The sequence below is a fragment of the Dermochelys coriacea genome, chromosome 7 (assembly GCF_009764565.3).
Source record: "Dermochelys coriacea isolate rDerCor1 chromosome 7, rDerCor1.pri.v4, whole genome shotgun sequence".
NCBI classification, from domain to species: domain Eukaryota; kingdom Metazoa; phylum Chordata; order Testudines; family Dermochelyidae; genus Dermochelys; species Dermochelys coriacea.
The window spans coordinates 24,677,160-24,698,456 of record NC_050074.1 but is presented as its reverse complement, the minus strand read 5'-3'; the positions used below and the strand labels follow the sequence as shown (position 1 = coordinate 24,698,456).

Below are 21,297 nucleotides of genomic sequence, written 5' to 3'. Positions count from 1 at the left end.
GTCTCTTTAAAAGCTATCCCTCAGCCTCAGTCTTGAACTGGCAACATAAGGGCTAATTAGTGACCCTATTTTGGTATAAGGGGACTTAATTAGAAAGAGTGATCCCCAGTCTGGGGGTGAAGCAGGGAGTGTGCTACTTAAATAGAGTTGGGAACTCAGCAGATAAAGGAAAACTCTGGCTGGAGGAATAAGGAGCCATGCCCTCTGGGAACAGCTTGAAGAAGTCAGGCTGAGTCATTCACTGGAGTAGAGTAGGCTCAAATGGAAGGGAAGCCCTGAGATAGGGCCTAAAAGGAACAAGGAGATCCTCCAGCAGAGTCCCTGGTGAAGGGAAGTAATAGGGGAATCCAGCTAGGGAAGAAGCAAGATAAGAGAAACTCTGAAGGTCCAGGAGAAGGGGCCATGAAGCAAAGAACTTTAGTGGAGTCTGAGAGGAGTAGAAGATCTATTAGTTTGGACATTTGATTTAGATGTTAAGCTGGATCTTTTGTTACTCTGGAAGGAGAGTGAACTGTTAACCTGATTTGGCTGGAAGGCTGAGCCAGAGAAAACCCAGGAAGGGAGTCAGGAGAAGACACCAGCAGGGACTGGCTATCACAGCCAAGGAAGTGGCCACCAGGACAGGGAGAGGTACAAAAGGTGAAGTTCCCTGCAATGCTGCATCCAGGCATGAGGACTAAAACTGAGGACATTCCCTCTTACAGCTTGATATTAATTAGTGAGCAAGAGAACCAAGGCTCCATAGTTCAATTCTCTGCTCAGTCAGCTAGTCTTTCTATAACTGCCTTCAGAAGTGGTTTCAGAGTAGCAGCCGTGTTAGTCTGTATTCGCAAAAAGAAAAGGAGTACTTGTGGCACCTTAGAGACTAACAAATTTATTAGAGCATAAGCTTTCGTGAGCTACAGCTCAAATGCATCCGATGAAGTGAGCTGTAGCTCACGAAAGCTTATGCTCTAATAAGTTTGTTAGTCTCTAAGGTGCCACAAGTACTCCTTTTCTTTTTTCAGAAGTGGTGTAGACTTGAGGCCTCCAAGCTTTTCTGGATCATAGCTGACAAAATAAACTCTTAAATTGCACATTATGGATTTATTAGTGATTCCCTAGATTTGATCGCCACAATTAAAATGATCTTAGAGTGGAGTACATATTATCCATTAGTTACAGCTCCTGGCAGAAATGATTCACCTGTGATTCCTCCATGCCCTACCTCATTAAAATGGCAGCTGTCTGCCAACCCACTTCTGCAGCTTTAGAGAAATCCCAGTAAACAAAGGCCTGACGTGCACCAACCACGACTCATTCATTAGGTTGTCATTGCCCAGGCAGCTGTCTTTGCTTCTGATCTGAAGAGAAATTAGTCTTTCAGTCATTATTCTTTTTCCAGTGGTTTTGTTATAATTAATATTTCATGACTCTGCCCGGGTTGAGAATAGACTTGAGTGCATTTCTACCACACTCCATTCTAAAGTGCCTCTTTATAGCATATTAGAGAGACAAGGTAGGTGAGGTAGTATCTTTTTAGTGACCCAACTTCTATTGGTGAAAGACAAGCTTTCAAGCTACACAGAGCTCTTCTTGACAGCATGGCACTGTCAATCTGTCCTGGTGACTAAAACATGTGCTGTGCTCCTTTTGTGAAGTGAATCAAACACAGCCCAATTAACCCTCTCATATCTAAGAAGAATTTGTTTGGAAAACAACACAATGTCCATCAATCCAAGCCCCAGAGAGCAAATCACCATGAATGTTGTGCTAGCCACACCCTGTAGCTAGAATAAGGGTTTTTGGGAGATAGGGAGGATCACATGATTAGGAAAGCACCATAACAGCATTGATTTGGTGAGCAGGTCTATGTATTTTATTAAGGCTGCCATCTTGTGTTGCAGAATCAGATTTCATTTTAAAAAAGGCTTTAAACCCAAGGTCTGGTCTACACTTAAAGGTTAGGTTGGCATGGCCAGTGCTTAATTTGTAATGAAAGAGCAATTAGGTGTCAGAGCTCAAGCAATTATTTTATTTTCATAACTGATGCGGCAAGCCCAGAGGTGCCGGGACTATGAACTGCCAAGCAAGCCCAGAGGCACAAATTAAGCACTGGATATAGCTACAGTGTTTCAGGATAAATTCACAGCTCTGAGCACCATAACCTAATCCCTGCGGTCCATCAACCTACCTACTGTTGATTGGGGAGGTGGAACTCCTACAATGATGGAAGAGGTTTTACAACAGCATAGCTATTTGCCCTGACTGTGGCAAAAATAACATTCAGATAGTGAACTGAATCTATTCTCATCTGATAGGTCTTTACTGCTGTATATAAAGGGAGTGGGTCCTAATGCCTTGATTATATGTGCTATAAGATCCCCCATTAGCATGATGCTACCTTTTGTTGACAGTTTCAGCAGAGAAGCCAAACACTGAATGTGCATGAAATTCCTGTTAGAGGATTTTCCCTTTGGATCATAGATGAGGCACAGTGGGGAAACAAGAAGCTTGCTTTGTTGCTCCCCATACTGTATCAGTTCTGTGGGTGAACTGAAGAGTCTTTCGTTTCCACAACTGTCAATCCACTTTTCACCAGCTCTCAAAGTAAAAGTAGGTGTTTGCAGAAGCAAAATATGGTTTGTTTTGTGAGTGTGCCACTCCGAGAAGCAGACACTTTTGAGATTGTCTGGATCAATAAAATGCCTCAGTGCTAATGCTGTGTACAAGGTGCATCTCCCTTGTTTGGGCAAGAAAATCATTTTCTGGGAGCTCTTGCCTTTGTTCAGAGCTAAATGTCTTGTATACAATGACAAAACAGAGCCCAGGGTGAGTGTTCAAAATAAGAATTATGGGGTCACCTGGAGTGCCAGGATACCAAAGGATCGATCCAGTGGGGTCACCTGTAGGGCCAAGTAACTAAGGCACAAATACTGGATCCATGTCTCAAAATGTAACCAAGTCATTAGCTAATGACAGAGCTGAGAGGTGCAAGGGGACTTGGAGAAGGAGGCAGTTGTTTAGAAAAGGAACATGAGAGCAATAAAAGGAAGTGTGGGGACTGAGAGGTGAGACACAATATTGCACCTGCCAAATGAGGCCTGGTGTCAACATCTTAATACAGTCATGAACTGTATCAGGGAAACTGATCATAGGAAAACTAGACGGGTTATGGCATCTGAGGGACCTCTATAACCTGGACTCTGCTCACAAGCATCTACATTAGAAGGGCAGAGAGAAGTGCAATCAGGAACAAGGTGTGAGGAAACCTAATACTGCCATTAATAATATGATAATATACTCACCCCTCTGGAAATATAACAATCATCACACATAGGCAATGGGCTCAAAGGGCTGCACGTCTGCATCAACCACCCAGTGACAAGTAAACACAAATCAGTCATGCACTTTGGGGCAATTCCATGATTTCTAGCGCACCCATGCCCACGTGAACAGTAACTAAAATATGCACAATTTACTAAAAAATGTTGGCCACAATGAGAAACTGCCAATCTAACAAGCTATGGTCATACTCCACAGCCACCCATCCCAGGCAAAGCCTGAGAGAACAGAATTTAGGATAGAATCTTAAAACATCCAACAAAAGTCACCAGTCTTGGGAAAGCAAATTCAAGAGCCAAAGGCTTCTACTGAAAATAATCTGCAAGTTTCCAAACAGACAACTCTGGAGACTCTTAACAGAAGCCCTTGAGCTAATCTCACTATTGCTGCAACATTAAAAAAAAAAAAAAGGAGGGGGGATGTATTTGAAATTAAAAGAACCCAAGGCCTATAATTATTATTTATATCGTGCTGCATGTGTGTATGGTGCTTTTAAAACAGATACAACTGAAAGATCCCTCGCCTGTAGACCTCATTTGTGAAATGACACTGCATATTTCTAAATAGATAGCTACTAAAAGAATATTTGCTCTTTGTGGTATGCTTGAGATAGGAATTCACAGGTCAAATGTGGGAGGTGAGATGTGTGCCATTTCATAGCATGCTCTGGCTGTGCCACAGCATCTGATATCTAGGGATGCTATGAAAGGTCTAAGCATTGCTTTTGGTACAGATTTCTTTACTGGGTGCTGTGTGAGACAAACTTGCAGTGGTTTTTACCACCGTAGCATCCTGACCTTTTATGTATTTAAAATTAGCATAAAATGCTAGTAATTTATACTTATGTGGACATGTCTGATCTCATGACTACACTAGAGCTAACAATTACAAAAAAATCTCAATTAATCATGAGAGTAAAAAAATAGTTGTGATTCATCACAGTTTTAATCACACTATTAAATAATAATAAAATACCCATTTAAATTTATTATAACTATTTTTGGATTTTTTCTGTATTTTCAAATATATTGATTTCAATTACAACACAGAATACAAAACTGGTATTCTATTATTGGTTAATAGTGTGATTAAAACTAACTAGATTTAAAAAATAATCACAATTAATCCATTTGTTTTGCATTAATTGCATGCATTAACTGCGATTAATTGACAGCCCTAAACTAAATAGATGGCAGAGAGAGTCTGTTGCTTAGTAAACTGAACGGCAATAATTTTATTATTTTTATTTGGTTTTTATATTCTTTCCAGGATTCATAGATACTAAGGTCAGAAGGGACCATTCTGATCATCTAGTCCGACCTCCTGCACAGCGCAGGCCACAGAATCTCACCCACCCACTCCTACGAAAAACCTCACCTATGTCTGAGCTATTGAAGTCCTCAAATCGTGGTTTAAAGACTTCAAGGAGCAGAGAATCCTCCCTCAAGTGACCCGTGCCCCACGCTACAGAGGAAGGCGAAAAACCTCCAGGGCTTCTCCAATCTGCCCCGGAGGAAAATTCCTTCCCGACCCCAAATATGGAAATCAGCTAAACCCTGAGCATATGGGCAAGATTCACCAGCCAGATACTACAGAAAATTCTTTCCTGGGTAACTCAGATCCCACCCATTTAATATCCAGGATGGCAGCTCTATTGTCATAGGTCCATTAATGGGGTTGCAATTGGGCTCCCATCATTGTGACTTCAAAAAGCATTAGGCCTAGTGCATTTTTTACAATAGGGTGATTACTCAGGTTGAGTCCCAGTAAGGATCTGAGGAGGGAGAACAGGAATGAATGTTCCCCAAAGGTTTAGGAGGAATGAGATGGGATTTTACCAACATAACAGGAGCCAAAGGGGGACGAGAAAGTAAGATCATCTTTACATGTTCTGTATGACCCTGTTCCAGCTGTTGCTTCAGCTGGCTGCAGATGGGCTCTCAGAGGGGCGGTGGAGACGGGAACACTTGCACCTGCTGGACCACTAAAGGGATTGTAGCACAAAGGCCCAGGGCCCTGTGAGCGTTGCGACAGCGCAGGCTGGAGTGCTGGGCACTGCACCCCACCGTTACGTACAACGTGGGAGCTAGAAGCGGAGCAAGCGAGTGGAAAGCAAAGGCGGGCTGGCCGGCCACATCCCTTGCCCACCGGGGCACCCTGGGGCGGCACCTCCCTGCAAGCCGGCTCACAGCCCAGCTCCCCTCCCCCTCGGCTCAGTCAGGTGCCACGCGAGGCCTGGCCGCCAGCTCCGGCGGCCCTAGCAACAATGCCTCTCGGGGGCACCCAATCAGCGGGCAGCTGCCTCCGCCGAGCCAATGGGAAGGCGGGGGGCGGAGGTGGGGCCTGGGCGCCGGGGGCTGCCCTCCTCGGCGCCGCCATTTTGGCTTCAGAGAAACAAAAGAGGCGAAGCGGCTGGCCGCGGGGATCTGACACTCAGGTAACTTGCCCCTCCCGCCTCCTTCGGGCCCCACCGAGCCTTCCCCCCACCCCGGCTCCTGGGCCCAGCCCCTCCCAGTCCCTACGGCGGTTCGGGCGGCCGCGCCCGACCCGCCCGGACCCGGAGGCGCTGACGAACCGCTCGGTAGCCCGGGTAAGCGGGGCCGTCCTGTGGAGGTTACGCTCCTCCCGCGGGGACCCGGCTCCGGGCCGGGCCAGCTGAGCTAACTGGATCCCTGTCTCCCCCTCCGGGCCGGGTCCGCAGAGCCCGACGTCACTGCTGGGGGCCGTCCGGGTCCTGCCTCCCCGTGGGACGCGGAAATCCCCAGCATTCCCCCCACGGGCTTAGTAGCCCGCTGCCCTTGCTGCCTAGCCCCCCCCCCCCGCTCCGCTCCTGGCTTCCGCTCGTGTGGCCGCCGTTGGTGCCGTGCCAGGCATACACAGCAGCATGGGGCTGCCTCCTCCTTGTATTTGGCGGATGCACACACAGGGGTCCCACTTCCACGTCCCTCAAAGAGATGCTCGTCTGCCTCAGTTTCTTTGCTTGCGGACTGGCTTCATGTTGCACCGGGTTCCACTCAGTTACTGCATTTTTCTCTGTAGGGGCTCGGGAGGAATTTATAACTGGGGGGTGGTGGGAGCACTTTTAGCACCCGAGCATCATGTTCCTTAAGGAGAGCATTTCTCTTCTCTCCCTTTCCTTCTCCCCCAAACAAGCGTTCAGAAATTTGGTGCTAGTTTCTGGATATCATCAAATAGTGAGATAGCCAGAACTTCTGAGGCAACAAAATCGGAGTTTTACAAAGGGTAGTTTCTTAGTAAAAGTGGATAGTTTTCCATTCCTTATTCAGCGTTGTTTACCAATTTCGAAACAGTATTGCTTACCTGCTTAGATAGTGGGGGGAGAAGGGCTGGGTTTTTTTTGGTTCAGTATAGTGGATACAAATTAAATTTAGTATTTGCTCCAAAATCACTGAAAAATTACAGAAATGGAAATAAGGTAATTACGCCTCTTGTATAAGGAAACACTTCTTGATGCAATAAATGTTTGTTAATCATAGTTCCAAAGTATTGCACTGCATGCAGTAGAAACTCTGTTTTGCAAATGTTTTGTAAAATCAAGGGCTCATAAAATTGAGGGCTATCTAATGTGATGATGATCTCAGGCACAGGGACAAAAAGGCATTTTGGATTAAGTGAGGTTTTGTAATTTTAGGGTTTGTAAAATGTTGTTTTTGTCTTATTAACATGACTGCCAAAATAAACTCCAGTTGTAGTTGTACCAAACCATCCTGTTTTGGGCCTTGCATTCTCTAGACAGAAATAAGCTGTTGGCTAACACATGTTAAAGTACACCTTTCTTTTCTTGTTACAGTGTATGTGGTAACACCCATTGTTTCATGTTCTCTATGTATGTAAATCTCCCCACTGTATTTTCCATTGAATGCATCCGATGAAGTGAGCTGTAGCTCACAAAAGCTTATGCTCAAATAAATTTGTTAGTCTCTAAGGTACAACAAGTACTCCTTTTCTTTTTGTGAATACAGACTAACATGGCTGCTACTCTGAAACCTCTCTTTTCTAGTGTAGTCATACACTGAATCACCATATAGTGATGGGCTTTCTTCTTTTTCTTTGATACAGAAACCAAATATATTCCATGGTTATTTCAAAACCAATATTTTAATAAATGAATCTTATGTTCTTATCCTTTAAATATTCCAGAAAAGCTTTGAGGAGAACTTCTCTAAAGAGGCAGGAGGGGGTTTTTTTGGTGCCTTTTTCTTATGACAAACATTGAACATAAGAGATAGTGTTTGGCTCTGGAAATTAAAACTAACGTGGAGGTAAGATTTTTTTTTAGTTTAGAAAACTTCAGCCACCGTTTGGTTTTGAAACTTGATTGATCTTATTCAGCAATTATGTAGCTATAAACCCACTGGAGAGCTGCTGCTAAGAATATGTGGGAGTTTTGTGGTGAATTTGAAGCTTAAAAAGAGAAACTAAAAAGAGGATATTTGAACTGGGTCCACTCTTGTATACATATAAAATGTATGGGCATTTTTGTTTCATATCATTTAGTTCTCATCCCATTTACTAAGTTATTTAAATTGAATATGTTGCCATTTTAAAGTCAAACTTGTATATATGTTACTTCTGTGTATCTTGCTTTGTTATATTTTGGAAGTATTAAAGCTTGGAAACTGGTTAGGAATACATATTATGCGTAACAGAATTTCCTCCCACAGCAGTGTAGAGGAGAATTTCAAATTTATCAGGCACCCATGTGCTAGAGGTTTTGAAAGCCCATTTTGTCTTATGGGTGTAATTCATAAAGTCAAAAAGTTTGTGGACTTAAAAATTGGATGTAGTAGTCCGTGAATTCCAGTGATGATTAAACCTGGTGAAAATCTAAACAAAAGGAGCTCTCAGCCATGCCTGTAGCTGTTCCATCACTTCACACTGATTCAACAGATATTCTGAGCTTCAGAGTGACTCTCAGAATGACAGACCTAGAATCATATTAGGTAGATGGAGACCCTTGAGCAGGGTTGAGGAGCACCACTCTAAAAAGAATTTCAGCAGCTGGGGTGAGACCTGAGCTTCCCACTAGGGCCCCTATGCCTAGACATTGCTATTGTACCTCCTTATTTTTATATCTTCCTCTGCCCAGTAAATTAAAAAAAGAAGCAAAAACGTTTGTCTGAGATTGCCTTGGTATATTGGCTGAAGGGGCATGGGCGCAAATGTCAGAAATGTTACTGTTCTGTGAATACACGGAAGGAAAATGTGTAGTCAGTTTAGACAAAAAAACTAATTTAACTAGGACATAGGAGCCCCAAAGGGATTTCATATCTAGAAGGGCAAGTTAAATAATAGTATTGGCGGTTTTTTACAGGTTTTTTAATATTTTTTTACACCATTATATTTGGGAACAAAAATGTGTAGAGAACATTAGTGACTCTGATAAGTAAGACATGGCTTGTACAGAAAGGAGTGAATTGCAGAAAGTTATTGGAAACTAATATTAAACACCCTAATAACTTTTAAGTTATGATGGTAATTTCATATAGGCAAGTAGACCATTCATTTATTTAAACAGGCCAATTTTCTGTAAGGCCACATCTACATTAAGAGTTGTATTACAGTAGCATCTAGAGGATCCGGCCAAGATTGGGATCCAAATTGTGATAGATCTTACATGTAACGTAGGACGGTCACCCTGTCTTGAAGAGTTAAATACAAGTGGTGGGAGAGGAAGTGGAGGCACATAAAGGTGAAGTGGTTTGCCCAATGTCACAGACAGGTAGTGGCAGAGCTCGGAATGGTATCCTGAATCACCATCTTTTGGCCTGTCCACGAGAACGCTACCTCCATTTTGTTACCACTGGTTCACCTATACTTGTGGTAGCAACAGTGGGAGTAGTAATGGCCCCAGTGCTTTCCCACAAGCATTTTAACCACTGTTTCATCTAAGCCTGGTAAGAACAGGTCTAGAATACAGTGTCCAAAATCATGGCATCTTAGTTTAGCTTATAACCGTGAAACGGACTTGGTAGCTATCATGGGAAATTTTGGGAAAAACTTCTTGGTGTACACAAGGTCTGCAGATACGGTTTTTGTTTCATTTAGTTGTTGTCCATTGTAATTTGTTGCAATCTTTAACGTTAAGCCAAGATATAAGTTAAATATTTTCAGGAGATGGTGAGAATTGATAGTGAAGTGCATCATCTGCATTTGATTTTTATTGCTTTCTCTAACATATAACTTGTTCTGTAGCTAAGAATATGCTTACAAAATTCAACTATCTGATCAAAAGGTTAGAATATAGCAATATTTAAATGTTAATTCTTTCTTTGTTGCAATGCTGTTAAAAGTACTGCCTTGGTAATTCTACTATTTTCATTAATTCTGAGTTAGGAATACAGTTTAGGAGATTGGCATTATACTGCCTGTTCTGTTCATAATGTTAGGGTAGGAGCAAAACACTCGTGTTTCAGAGCCAAGGTGATTTGAGACTAATGACTATTGTGTTCCTGTTGATGATTGTGGCTACAGTTTATCAGTATTTTTCCATTACATTTGATGAGTTTGCGCTAAATCAATTTTAAACAAACTGGCCCTTTCCAGGTTAGGCTGTGTGATTTGTCGTTCATGTGCAGAGGAACAGTGGAATAAAAATCCCACTAGTTTAGTTCATTCACTTGTCCATTGTTTCATTTGCTGATAGTTAGTTTGTCTCTATTGGCAAGAGGGTGTGATTGGTATCTAGGCAACCCAAGTCCTGCTAAGCATCTCTGCAACCTACTTGAAGAGATTAAAATTTTCCATTGCAGGGGAAGAGGATTTTTCCTTTGTACTGGAATTCCTTCATCTGGCTTGCTGTTTTCTGTTCAAGGTTAATGTATTTTTGTAACTATGCAGGAACCATCTGTAAAATACACAATATAACTGCTTAATTACAATTTTTCTCTTAATAGTTTTAAGGTATGATGAGATCTATCATATTATAGATTTTAGTTAGAAACATCTCATCAAATTTTTTGTCGGGATTTTTGTTACTAGAAGAAAAACACTTCATTTTTGTTTTTGTTTAAAAATTGATCCCTCTGTCCTATTCTGTTACAAAAATACTATTACCAAGAGACAGCATGATATGTTTAACACCAGTGGACATCTATTGTAATGTGCTATGGGAGCTAGGTACCACTTTTGTTTGCCAGACAGTGACTTAAAATTCACTACACATCTTGAAAGCGGAAGAAAACAAGGTTTGCTAAAATTAAAACCCTATTAAATGCCTGTAGTCAGGTGCTGGCTATGTGTCTCTGGAGGCATTGAGTTGACGGCTTAACCACTAAAGTTTTTTTTTTAACTTCGTGCAGCAGTGGGTTTTTATGTCATGATTATTTCTAGTTGTGTTAGAAAGATTGGGGTGGATCTAATGTGATAACACTAATCCTCAGAATGGATGTGGGCAGTACTCTTGCTTTGTAAGTAGATGTGGATGGATTATTATCCTAGATGTTTACTACATTTATCTTTATTTAACAAGTTAAAAGACGCTAAGAACAGTAGCTTAAGAAGCATCAAAACTGCATAAGCTAGTAAAGCATGTTTGTTCATATTGTTTAATTTTTTATTTTAAAAAGTGCTGTTCAAATCAGTAATGGCCTCTAGAGCCAGGGTTATCTGAATAGAGGAAAGTTCATCCTTTCACAGAAATAAAGCAGGTTTCAGAGTGGTAGCCGTGTTAGTCTGTATCAGCAAAAACAATGAGGAGTCCTTGTGGCACCTTAGAGACAAACAAATTTATTTGGGCATAAGCTTTTGTGGGCTAAAACCCACTTCATCAGATGCATGGAGTAGAAAATACAGTAGAGAGGTGTATCTACTATATTTTCCACATCATGCATCTGATGAAGTGGGTTTTAGCCCACAAAAGCTTATGCTCAAAGAAATAAAAAAAGGTTGTCATTTTGTGCTAGCCTGCATTTCAAGTAGACTGACACTGATTTTTCTTCCAGTCTCAATTTCTTCATGGTCAGGATATAACACACGCGAGTCATTTTGGTTAAAGAGAAAAGACAAGGCAGTTTAAATTTTTTATAAGACAGCGACATAAGATTTGCTGCTTGTAGTCTGGTAGATGGAAGAAGTAGGTAGATTTTTAGGTAGCTTTTTAGCCAATATGGAGCACCTCAGTCTCTCCTCTGGCTTCCTTGCCTGTCATCCACTCTGTCCAAAATTCTGCTTCTTCTCATGCTGCTTATTGGTTTCCTGATTTGCCACTTCAAATAAAAGTTCCTTCGCCTCATCTTCAGGGCCTTACATCGTCTTCCCTCCCTGCTCTAACTTCCTCCTAGCTAACTTCCCACTTCCTGCCCTCATCCCAATTTTTTTAGGTTACGTCTGGTCTATACTTAAAATTTAGCTCAACATACCTGTGGGTGTAAAAGATCCACCCTCAAGAGTGCTGTAGCTATGTTGACCTAATTCCTTGTGTAAATGCAATTAAATCAAAGGAAGAATGCTTCCATTGACCTCGCTATCATCACTTGGGGGGGTGGAGTTCCTACAGCAATGGAAAAACTGCTTCCATGACTGTAGGGGTGCATCTACACTATGGTCATGACCTGTGGTGTAAATATAGAGAGATATATAGTCAGGTTTTAGAGTAGCAGCCCTGTTAGTCTGTATTCGCAAAAAGAAAAGGAGTACTGGTGGCACCTTAGAGACTAACAAATTTATTTGAGCATAATGAGCTGTAGCCCACGAAAGCTTATGCTCAAATAAATTTGTTAGTCTCTAAGGTGCCACCAGTACTCCTTTTCTTTTTACTATATAGTCAGTTTTACTTGTTTTCATCTCCTTTGTATGCTCCCTGCTTTGAGGATTTCTATTGTGATGATTCCGTAATGAATGGTCTCTCTTGTGAGATATCTTCTCTCTTTTAAATCCTTCCTCTTTAAACAGACCATTCTCATCATTAATAATCCTAGCATACCCCCTCTCCTGACCTTGTGTTTAGACTCTAAATTTAATCAGAGAACATTTTTTGTCAAGTGCTGTGTATGCTGATTAAATGGGTTTTAAGAACTTTTTAAAAATTGAGCTATTAGGACTTTTCTTCTTCCTTAGAGCAATGTCTCCTATTGCAATCTCTTTTATACAGCCCTCAGTCTCATTCTGTAGCTCACATGACTGAGAACCAGCCCAATTTCTTGACTAGCATATATCATGATTAAAAGCAGATTTTTAAAAATAAGCTTCCTCCAACACCACCACCACATTTACATTGCTAAAAATATCCCAGGATATTTAACTTTTTAGCTTTATTAAGCCTTCTACCAACTAGAATTTGTCATTTTTCCTATGTTCAATTTTAGTCTGTTTTCATTATACATAGAGGGTCTTGACCAGAATACTTAAGTAGCTATGCAGTAGTATGATGCAGAAAACTTTTACAGCATCTGAGGTTAGTCAAATTTATTTGAGCATAAGCTTTCGTGATGAGCTACAGCTCACTTCATCGGATGCATCTGTAGCTCATGAAAGCTTATGCTCTAATAAATGTGTTAGTCTCTAAGGTGCCACAAGTACTCCTTTTCTTTTTGCGAATACAGACTAACACGGCTGCTACTCTGAAACCTGAGGTTTGTCAGGAACTGTGGGTGAATCTTTGTTTCATGCGCATTGAAAAAAAGGACTTTCTTTTAGCAATTGCTCTTGTTTTGTGTTTGGATCAATTCCAAATGTACAGTAAATCATCTATGCTCTATTTGAGATATTTAGACAGTATTATGGTCACAGACTTTCATTATGACATCAATCAGATTAACACAGCTCCTGGGTACAAAGGTGAGAAATACTGTTGCTGACAAACTGCTTACCTGCTTGTTTTATGTTTTCTGAGGCCTTGTCTATATGAGAAAGTTACATCAGTTTAACATAAGTTGTGATGTTAAACTGATTTAGTTGAATTGGTGCCAAAGGTTATACTTCTATTTTGGTTTAAACCAGGCTTAGATCAGTTTAGTTTAAGCTATATTGAAATAAGGTACTCTTAAACCTAAACAAGTGTGTCTGTGCAGGGGTTTACACTGGTTTAACATCACACCTTGAGGGTATGTCTTTACTACCAAACTTAGTGTTGCTGTGTAGTCTCAGCACCAGTGCTGGGAGAGAGCTCTCCCACTGCTGTAAAACACCCACCCCCACGAGGGTGCACTGTCTATGCTGCCACTTTACAGCGCTGAAACTTACATGGCTCAGGGTGTGTTTTTTCAAACCCCTGAGCGAGAAAGTTTCAGCGCTGTAAAGTGGCAGTGTAGACTAAGCCTAAGTTTAAACTGGTGCACTTTTCTTGTGTAGACATGGTCTAGGACTCAAACCTGTGAAGAAAGCAAAGTAATCAAACTAAGGGTAATCTATATTGTCTGATCCTACTAGCATTAGTAGATACTATTGTTGCTTTATTTAAAAAGTGGGGAGCTTTTTAAACAAGTAGTTCCTGTTGTCTGATTCCTTGTTAAAGAGAACTTGCATAGGATTTTTAAAAAACTGAGTATATGCCTGTCTTTGTTGTGTTGTGCTATACAAAGAAATGCTCTCCCTCCTATTTTTTACTTCAGTTCCCCCAACTTTGAATCTTTTTGTGATGATTATCATTTCACTAGATCTTTAGTCAGTCATAGTCTTCAAGGGTAGGAAAGGCCTGAATTTCTAAAGTGTAAAACAAACAGGAAGAAACCAGCAAACTTGGAAAAATAGATATGAAATAAATAAAAAAAACAAACAAACCCTTTCAGGCCTTTATTACACATCATAAAGAACCCAAAAAAGGCACTGGCCCAGTTTTTCACCTTGAAGCTGTTAGGAGATTTGATTGAAGAAAGTTGCATTTTCCAAGATTTATATTTATCCTAGAGTAAGTGATAGTTGGTACTTGGAACCCTGTTTTGAAAAAGCTGGTGATGTAAATTTAAGGTCACTTGTATTGGGTTTGTACTGTTTTATGTCTGCATTGCTTTTTTGTTTTAGCCATATAGTTGCAAAGATAGTTACACATGCTATTATGTATTTCTCCACCTGACATAGGCATTGGACTCGATATGTTTTGTAATCAAAACCAATAGAAAGCATTAAAAAGGTAATTCAAATGTTGAAAATCTCTTGGGTTGTGCAGATCTGTGCAGAGTTAGACATGTGTTCATTTTGAGTGAAAAGGTTGGAGAACCCCTGATTTGGGCATTTCACTACTACTTTGAGAAACCTGCTGATTGGTATGGTTTTGGATTGATAAATGTTTATGAATTTGAATATCAGTTCAGAGTAAATATGACTCTCTACACAGATGGAATGGCTTGTTTACTTTGAGACTAGATTGCTATCTTCTACTTGGATGTCATTTATATGTACACTGGATTCCAGAGAGCAGATATTAGACCTGTCATCATTCTCTTGCTTTGAATGTGATCCTGTAGACTTTTACAGACAGGCTGTGCCTGCTGGTTTCAACTTGCATTTGCTAGATTGCTTACCTTGTTCTTGTTTCCATGCATGTAAAACTCTTCTTAACAGAATATAGAGGGAATTAAAGCCAGACAGAGTAATTAAGATAGTCATAGGTCTTCTGAAGCTGTAGCTCACGAAAGTTTATGCTCAAATAAATTCATTAGTCTCTAAGGTGCCACAAGTACTCCTTTTCTTTTGTGAATACAGACTAACACGGCTGCTACTCTGAAACTTGAAAATAACCTGTAATCTTGAACATGGAAAATATTTGATCTCTTCCAGCCAACATCATTTCAATAATTTGTTTGTTTGCATGCATGTGAGAATGTAATCCTGCAAATTAAAACAAAAATCTATGGTGAAATCCTAATCCCATTTAAATCATTGCCTTCAATGGGGACAGATTTTTACCCCAGTTCATGATGCTCGTACAGGAATAAGTAATATGCAAACCATGTTAGTGCTGGATTCTTTCCAAGCCTTGGGAAATTTAATTTTCATTGACAGTGTTCTCAAAACTTTTCACCCAGTTCATCGCCTTCCTCTGTAGCATGGGGCACGGGTCAATTGATGGAGGATTCTCTGTTCCTTGAAATCTTTAAACCACGATTTTGAGGACTTCAATAGATCAGACATAGGTGAGGTTTTTCTCAGGAGTGGGTGGGTGAGATTGGGTGGCCTGTGTTGTGCAGGAGGTCAGATTAGATGATCAGAATGGTCCCTTCTGACCTTAGTATCTATGAATCTATATCTGGTCTGTGGTCTCAATTTAGTGAATCAGCTTAAATCTGCCTTTTTCTATTCATAGGGCCTATGGCAAAGCTACAAGAGGTGATGCAAATTTGCTAATTGCAGTTTTAGAATTGAACCAGAGGAGGGTCAGTTTTAATTTGCACTTCCAAGTGGGAGCAAAGCAGAATGATAGCAGTACTATAGCTCTTTAAAATAAAACTTAATCTGAGTCATTGATCTGCGCTTATGCAAATCAATACATTATTCAGAGGGTAATTAAATAAATTGTGTTTAAAAAAAAAAAATTGCTGTTCTTATTAGAGCTGATTTATGTTTGGTAACCTTATATGATGTTTAAAATGCCAGGAGGTGAATCTAGTGAAAAACATGAAATTCTCCTGTATAGAAGGGGGGAAACGTAGAAAATATTATTTTGAGGATTATTGTTCCCAAAATTCACGGTGTCATAATATACTCCTTTAGAGAACTCTGTAGATGAATGTACAGTTTTATTGATGGTTTAAATAACTTTGAAGCAATTTATACTTTTTGCTTTAAAAGAGTTCTAAGAGCCAAGAGGTGTTTTCCCAGAATATCGAGTAGACGTGTAAATGAAAGAATAAATTAAAGAGAACTATGCACAATTTGCTCAGAAAGTTAAAATTAAAAGATAAAATAATGTTCCTATTCAAGACTGACCTATAGCCAAAATTAGCATTTCTTCTGTCAAAATGACCTTACACATAAACACTAAAACTGCATCATCGGGGGGGGGGTGCGGGGGAGGGATCCATATTCTTGGTCTCATTCCAGTCCATGAATGTCTTACTGGATATGGCTGTCCCCTGGCTATGGAGCGGGAAGTAGGCTGTTAGCAACCTCCTCCTAGGGATTTTCAGTTCTTGTTTGGGTGGGTGATGGGTCCTGCCAATGGCTTTTTGCCTGTGAAGTCCTGTTGGACCCTCAGTTTGAATAAAGTAAACTTCACTACCTTTGCTTGTAGTGCAGAAATACTGAGTGCTATTGTGATACACTTCTGGTAAAAAGTAACACATCATACAGGCATAATATTGATGTGGTCATCCCTCATCAGATGGGCTAATTATAACAAAATAATTATTTTCAAGTGCATTTTGGAGTTCAGGTGATGGGACCTGCCGCTGTGGACCATCAGGTTGCTACTCGGGTGGTTTCACATTGCTGTTTGAATCTCATGACCTAGTTTACAGAATAGAATAGGTAAACTTCTTGGCAAGGGTGGTTCTGGTGAATATGGTATTGACCATGTATGGTGCCCGGGAAAGCCAACCTCTCAACACAAAAGATTGAAAAGTGTGGAATGAGTCAAATATAAAGCTTTGTGTATGAAATACATCTTAATAATGCTGTAGAGAAGAAAAAACAAGACCACTTTGATATAATTTGATTGGAAAAGTTAATTATTGAACAGTATTTAATTAGAGGAAAATTTTGTGGTTGTGACAGGGAAAGAATTAGACCATCACCTGCTTTTAATATTTTACTTGAATCACAGAAGAGACAAGTACTGAAGAAAAGTGTTTTCCAGTCAGATTGCACAGTATCACTAATTAAGAAATTTTGCTTACAAGACGCCCTTTTCTATTCTGCCTCTGTTTATCCTGATCTGATTTGCTGTGACTGGGAAAGATTTCATAAGAGATTGGTCTCCCTCCCCACTTCAGTGCACTGGCTGTTATGCATAATAAATGCAACTTTTGTTGATTCTGGGCAGCTATTTTCCTATGCATTCAACTATATTTTGAAAGTTCTTAAGAGGATCCTTGTTTTTTGAAATATTGATGGCTCACTGTATTGCTTTTGTAACCTTTTGAAAGAGGTTCCTAACACAGAGGTCTCAACTAACTGTTGAAATACTGTTGAATTTTCCCCATTTAAGTGTAGATGGAGATGTTACTTTTTAAAAATAAGACCTTTGTTAACTATAGTTGCTAGTGAGCTCTTACTTAGGGCTTGTTTACACTTACCAGGGGTTCAATGTGTGGCGATAGATGCATCAGCGGTTGATTTAGCGGCTCTCGCATCGACTCCTGTACGCCACCTGAACGAGAAGCACAAGGGGAGTCGATGGGAGAGCATCTCCAGTTGACATTGCGTAGTATGGACCCCGCGGTAAGTAGATCTAAGTACGTTGACTTCAGCTACGTTGTTCATATAGCTGAAGTTGCATAACTTAGATTGATCTCCCACTGTAGTGTAGACACAGCCTTAGAAAGCTGTGTTTCTGAAAGCTACCTGAAGGTGGAGAGTATTTGGGAAGCCAAAACTGTAGTTTTTATCTTATGTCAGCCTTGGAGCAGTTTATCAAAGTAAGGATGGTTGAAATTATTTTGCACAAAAAATTTGAGCCAATTTTCATTTCACACTTATTCTTTCTCCCCCTTTTAAATTTCTCTTCATCCCTTCCTCCTTTTTATGTAACTGGAAAAGTATGTGTTGCGCAGTTGTTATAAGAAAAACTCTTTCCCCGTTTTTTCCACTGGGTGGGGGGAGGAGAGGGGTTTGAACAGGAGGAGAGTGTTTAATTATTTAAAAAAAAGAGAAAAGGCAAGGGGAAAGGTGAGGGGGAAAGCTGAAAAATCAAACCAGAACCTTTTTTTCTTCATTTGAAAAAAATTAAATGTCAACAAACAAAAAAAGGTTTTGAAAAATATTCAGACAGCTATAACAAAATGCTATAAGTGCATTATCATAATTGTAGAATCTCACTAAAATGTTATACACACCAACAGTTTAAAATGTGTACAGTACGTGCTCAAGGGAGAGGATGCTGGTCACAGCCTTAGCAGAACTTTCTGACTTCAGTCAAAGAAAGTTGTACCTTTGTGGACAACAATTTTTGCTGCTGCCAAAAGAGTCTTTGATATGTTGTTGACTTGCAATTGAACTTAGGCCAGGAACAGATACCTGATGTATCCTCTAAATAATTTGCTATTTCCATTAAAAATGTATGAGTAGGTAGCAGTATTACACTAAGGTGACATGCTTAGCACTGGTTGTTACCTTAAATGCATTTAATATAGTTTCTAAGGTGCACCCTTGGTACATAACCAGTCATGAACCTTATGGATATCTCATCAGAGTGCAGGCTCACTCTGCCATGATACATCAGAAATAGGTGTTAAAGGATGAGGAAACCTTTATTTTAAATTGTAATTAATCACAAAAATGAGACATGAATAAGTCTTTCTTTAAATTGCTTTTGTATGTGACAGGTGGCTGCAGAAAACTATGTATATTGCTCTTTTTCATTACAAGCCACACATTATTAGGTTATGTGATGATGGATTTCAGTCACTTGTCTTTCTACAATAAAAATACTTGTGGTTTACATGTATTTATAAAAACTTAATTTAAGATGGGATTTTCAAAGGAACCTATGGAGTTATGCATCCAAATCACATTGGAAGTGAGTAGGATTTGGGCACCTAATTCCCTTAGGCTCCTTTGAAAATCATTTCCTAAACTTAAAGTATTTATCTCCGTAAATTTTGTGCTGGGGCCCAGATGTAGAAGAGCAAGAAAAACATTAGGATTAGGGGGTTGTGAACTGAATATGAGTAAAAAAAAAATCTTAGTCAAAACAATGTAGCTGTTGGACAGAACTTCATAAAAAATCTTCCTGTGGAGAAATGACTAATGTAATGAAGCTCTTCATACCAAAACATGTTTTACAGCCCTTAAGTTTGAATTCATGAATTTACAGCACAGCAGGGACAGTTGAGTGATTTTTTTTTTTTTTTTGTCCAAAGGTGAAAATTGCAGAGATCACTGTGGCTTATCATGAGTATTAGATCTAATAGAATTTTATTTATTTTTACTTATTGGACATGTTTCTATAGCAGTGTTTATTTACAAAGTTTAGCAATTTGTATAATGTTAACCAGGACTGGCTTATTGTAGAATTAAAAAGAAAAGGAGTACTTGTGGCACCTTAGAAACTAACAAATTTATTTGAGCATATTTTGTAGAGAAGCAAAGTGTGTGTTGTAAATGGCTTGTCTAGTTTTTGTAAAGTCTAGCCACAAGGAAGTTCGTGTGGAAGGTTGGTTTTTTTTTTATGAGAGTATCCAGTTTTGAGAGCTCATTCTTAATCTTTCCCTGTTTGCTGTAGAGGATGTTGATCAGGTAGTTCCGCAGTTTCTTTGAGAATGTGTGGTACAAGCTGTCAGCATAGCCTGTGTGGTATGTAGATTGTAATGGATTTTTTACCTTCAGTCCTTTTGGTATGATGTCCATCTGTTTGCATTTGGAAAGGAAGATATCTGTCTGTATCTGTACGAGTTTCTTCATGAAGTTGATAGATTTCTACTCCATACAGCTAAATTCAGTGTCTTGCATAACGACAGGCTTCAGAGTAGCAGCCGTGTTACTGCTACTCAGCTACTACTCTGAAACCTGTAGAATTAAAGAGTCACTCAATGCTGCATATTCAAAAATGGTAGCAACTATTCTGTCACTTTTGTTGGGAATAAAAAAAAAAAAGAAAAACAAATTTAAAAGATAATCTCAGAGAGAGGCTCCTTGTTTGAGATCCCTGCTGATTGTCTTGTCCTGGACACTTCCACCCCATGAACTCACATTAACCTCTCAGTCTGTTTTAACCACAGGAAAGTAGCCCACTCCCAAATTTTTCGGAGCTTGAATGTTTTCTTAAGCAGTGGATATGAGTTCTTGCTGTTATCTTATATTCTGTACTGAAACTGTCTCTAATTAGCCATTCATATACGCCATTAGTTTCTATATACATACATTCATGAGTCTCCTGCAGAAGTCAGCCATTTAAATCATCATTCTAAAAATAGTTTTCTTGTAGAGATATTTCTCAATTGAAATTATGTAACTGTTGAGTACTTTAATCGAACACTTCATTTCTTTGTCAAAATGTTTTTTTCATATCTTTTGGATGGAATTTTTAGGAACTAGTGCTTCAAACAGATTTTTTTGGTCCTCTTCCAAGAAGTTCAAGCAGTTTAGAATACATGATTTAGGGTCTTTAGTTACTATGGCAGTTATGTTCTTGGAAAAGAAATTAATTTTCCCAGGTATTATGTAACTCAAGAGCTGCATGGATCAGATGCATGTGTTCTTGTCTGAGTAGGAAAAGCTCTGTAACCTCTCTAACTTGGTTTTGTTTCACTGAAGAGGAAAAATAGTTTTAGTAAAAAATAGAACTCAGTCATTTTTCTCTTTGGTATTTTGTGTGTATAGGAAACAAGGTGTAAGATGATTTAGACCAAGTTGGATGCTCATATTCTCAATATCTGAAAAGACTACTTGGTGAGGCCATGGGTAAGCTCCAGGCAGCAGCAGCTTACTGTTACACATTGGTGAAATACGTGGTTTTTTTGTTTTTTATTTTGTAGGTTTGTGTTTCATAATCTCACAAACTGAATTAATATACTAGAGTTATTCAGGTTACCTTAGGGAATTTTTTAAAAGTATTTTGGGCATACCTCAAGAAGAGAGCCAGGGAAATTACACTCCTGTTAAATGGAAATAGAACTGGGCTAGAGAAGACTAGAATTGTGGTGTTTCATGGAAGTGGGTAATAAAGCAAATGTTACAACATCAGATGTCTTATAAGTGATTGTATATAATTGTGTCCATCATTATGTACTATGATACCTATATCCGGTAATTCCTAGGAAGCAGTAGCATTTACAGTTGCACTCAGAAAGTCCTTGCATTCTTGCCAGTCATTCGAGTGAGGATGGATAAATGCAGCTGTCTTATTATCCACATAGA

General features: G+C 39.6%; 1 protein-coding gene across 5 annotated transcripts in view; it reads left to right on the top strand.

The window, feature by feature from the left end:
- IP6K2 (inositol hexakisphosphate kinase 2) overlaps nt 1-21,297 on the top strand; it is a 63,050-nt gene that overhangs the window by 22,569 nt on the left and 19,184 nt on the right. Inside the window, exon 1 of one of the 5 annotated variants that reach the window (XM_043518446.1) lies at nt 2,402-2,595. The exons of 2 other annotated variants lie outside the window; for them this stretch is intronic. The gene's annotated coding sequence lies outside the window, so the exon portion shown is untranslated. Of the gene's footprint in view, nt 1-2,401; nt 2,596-5,610; nt 5,762-14,388; nt 14,414-21,297 lie in introns of those variants that run through there. 2 more of the 5 variants (XM_038410084.2, XM_043518448.1) reach the window with 2 other exon arrangements.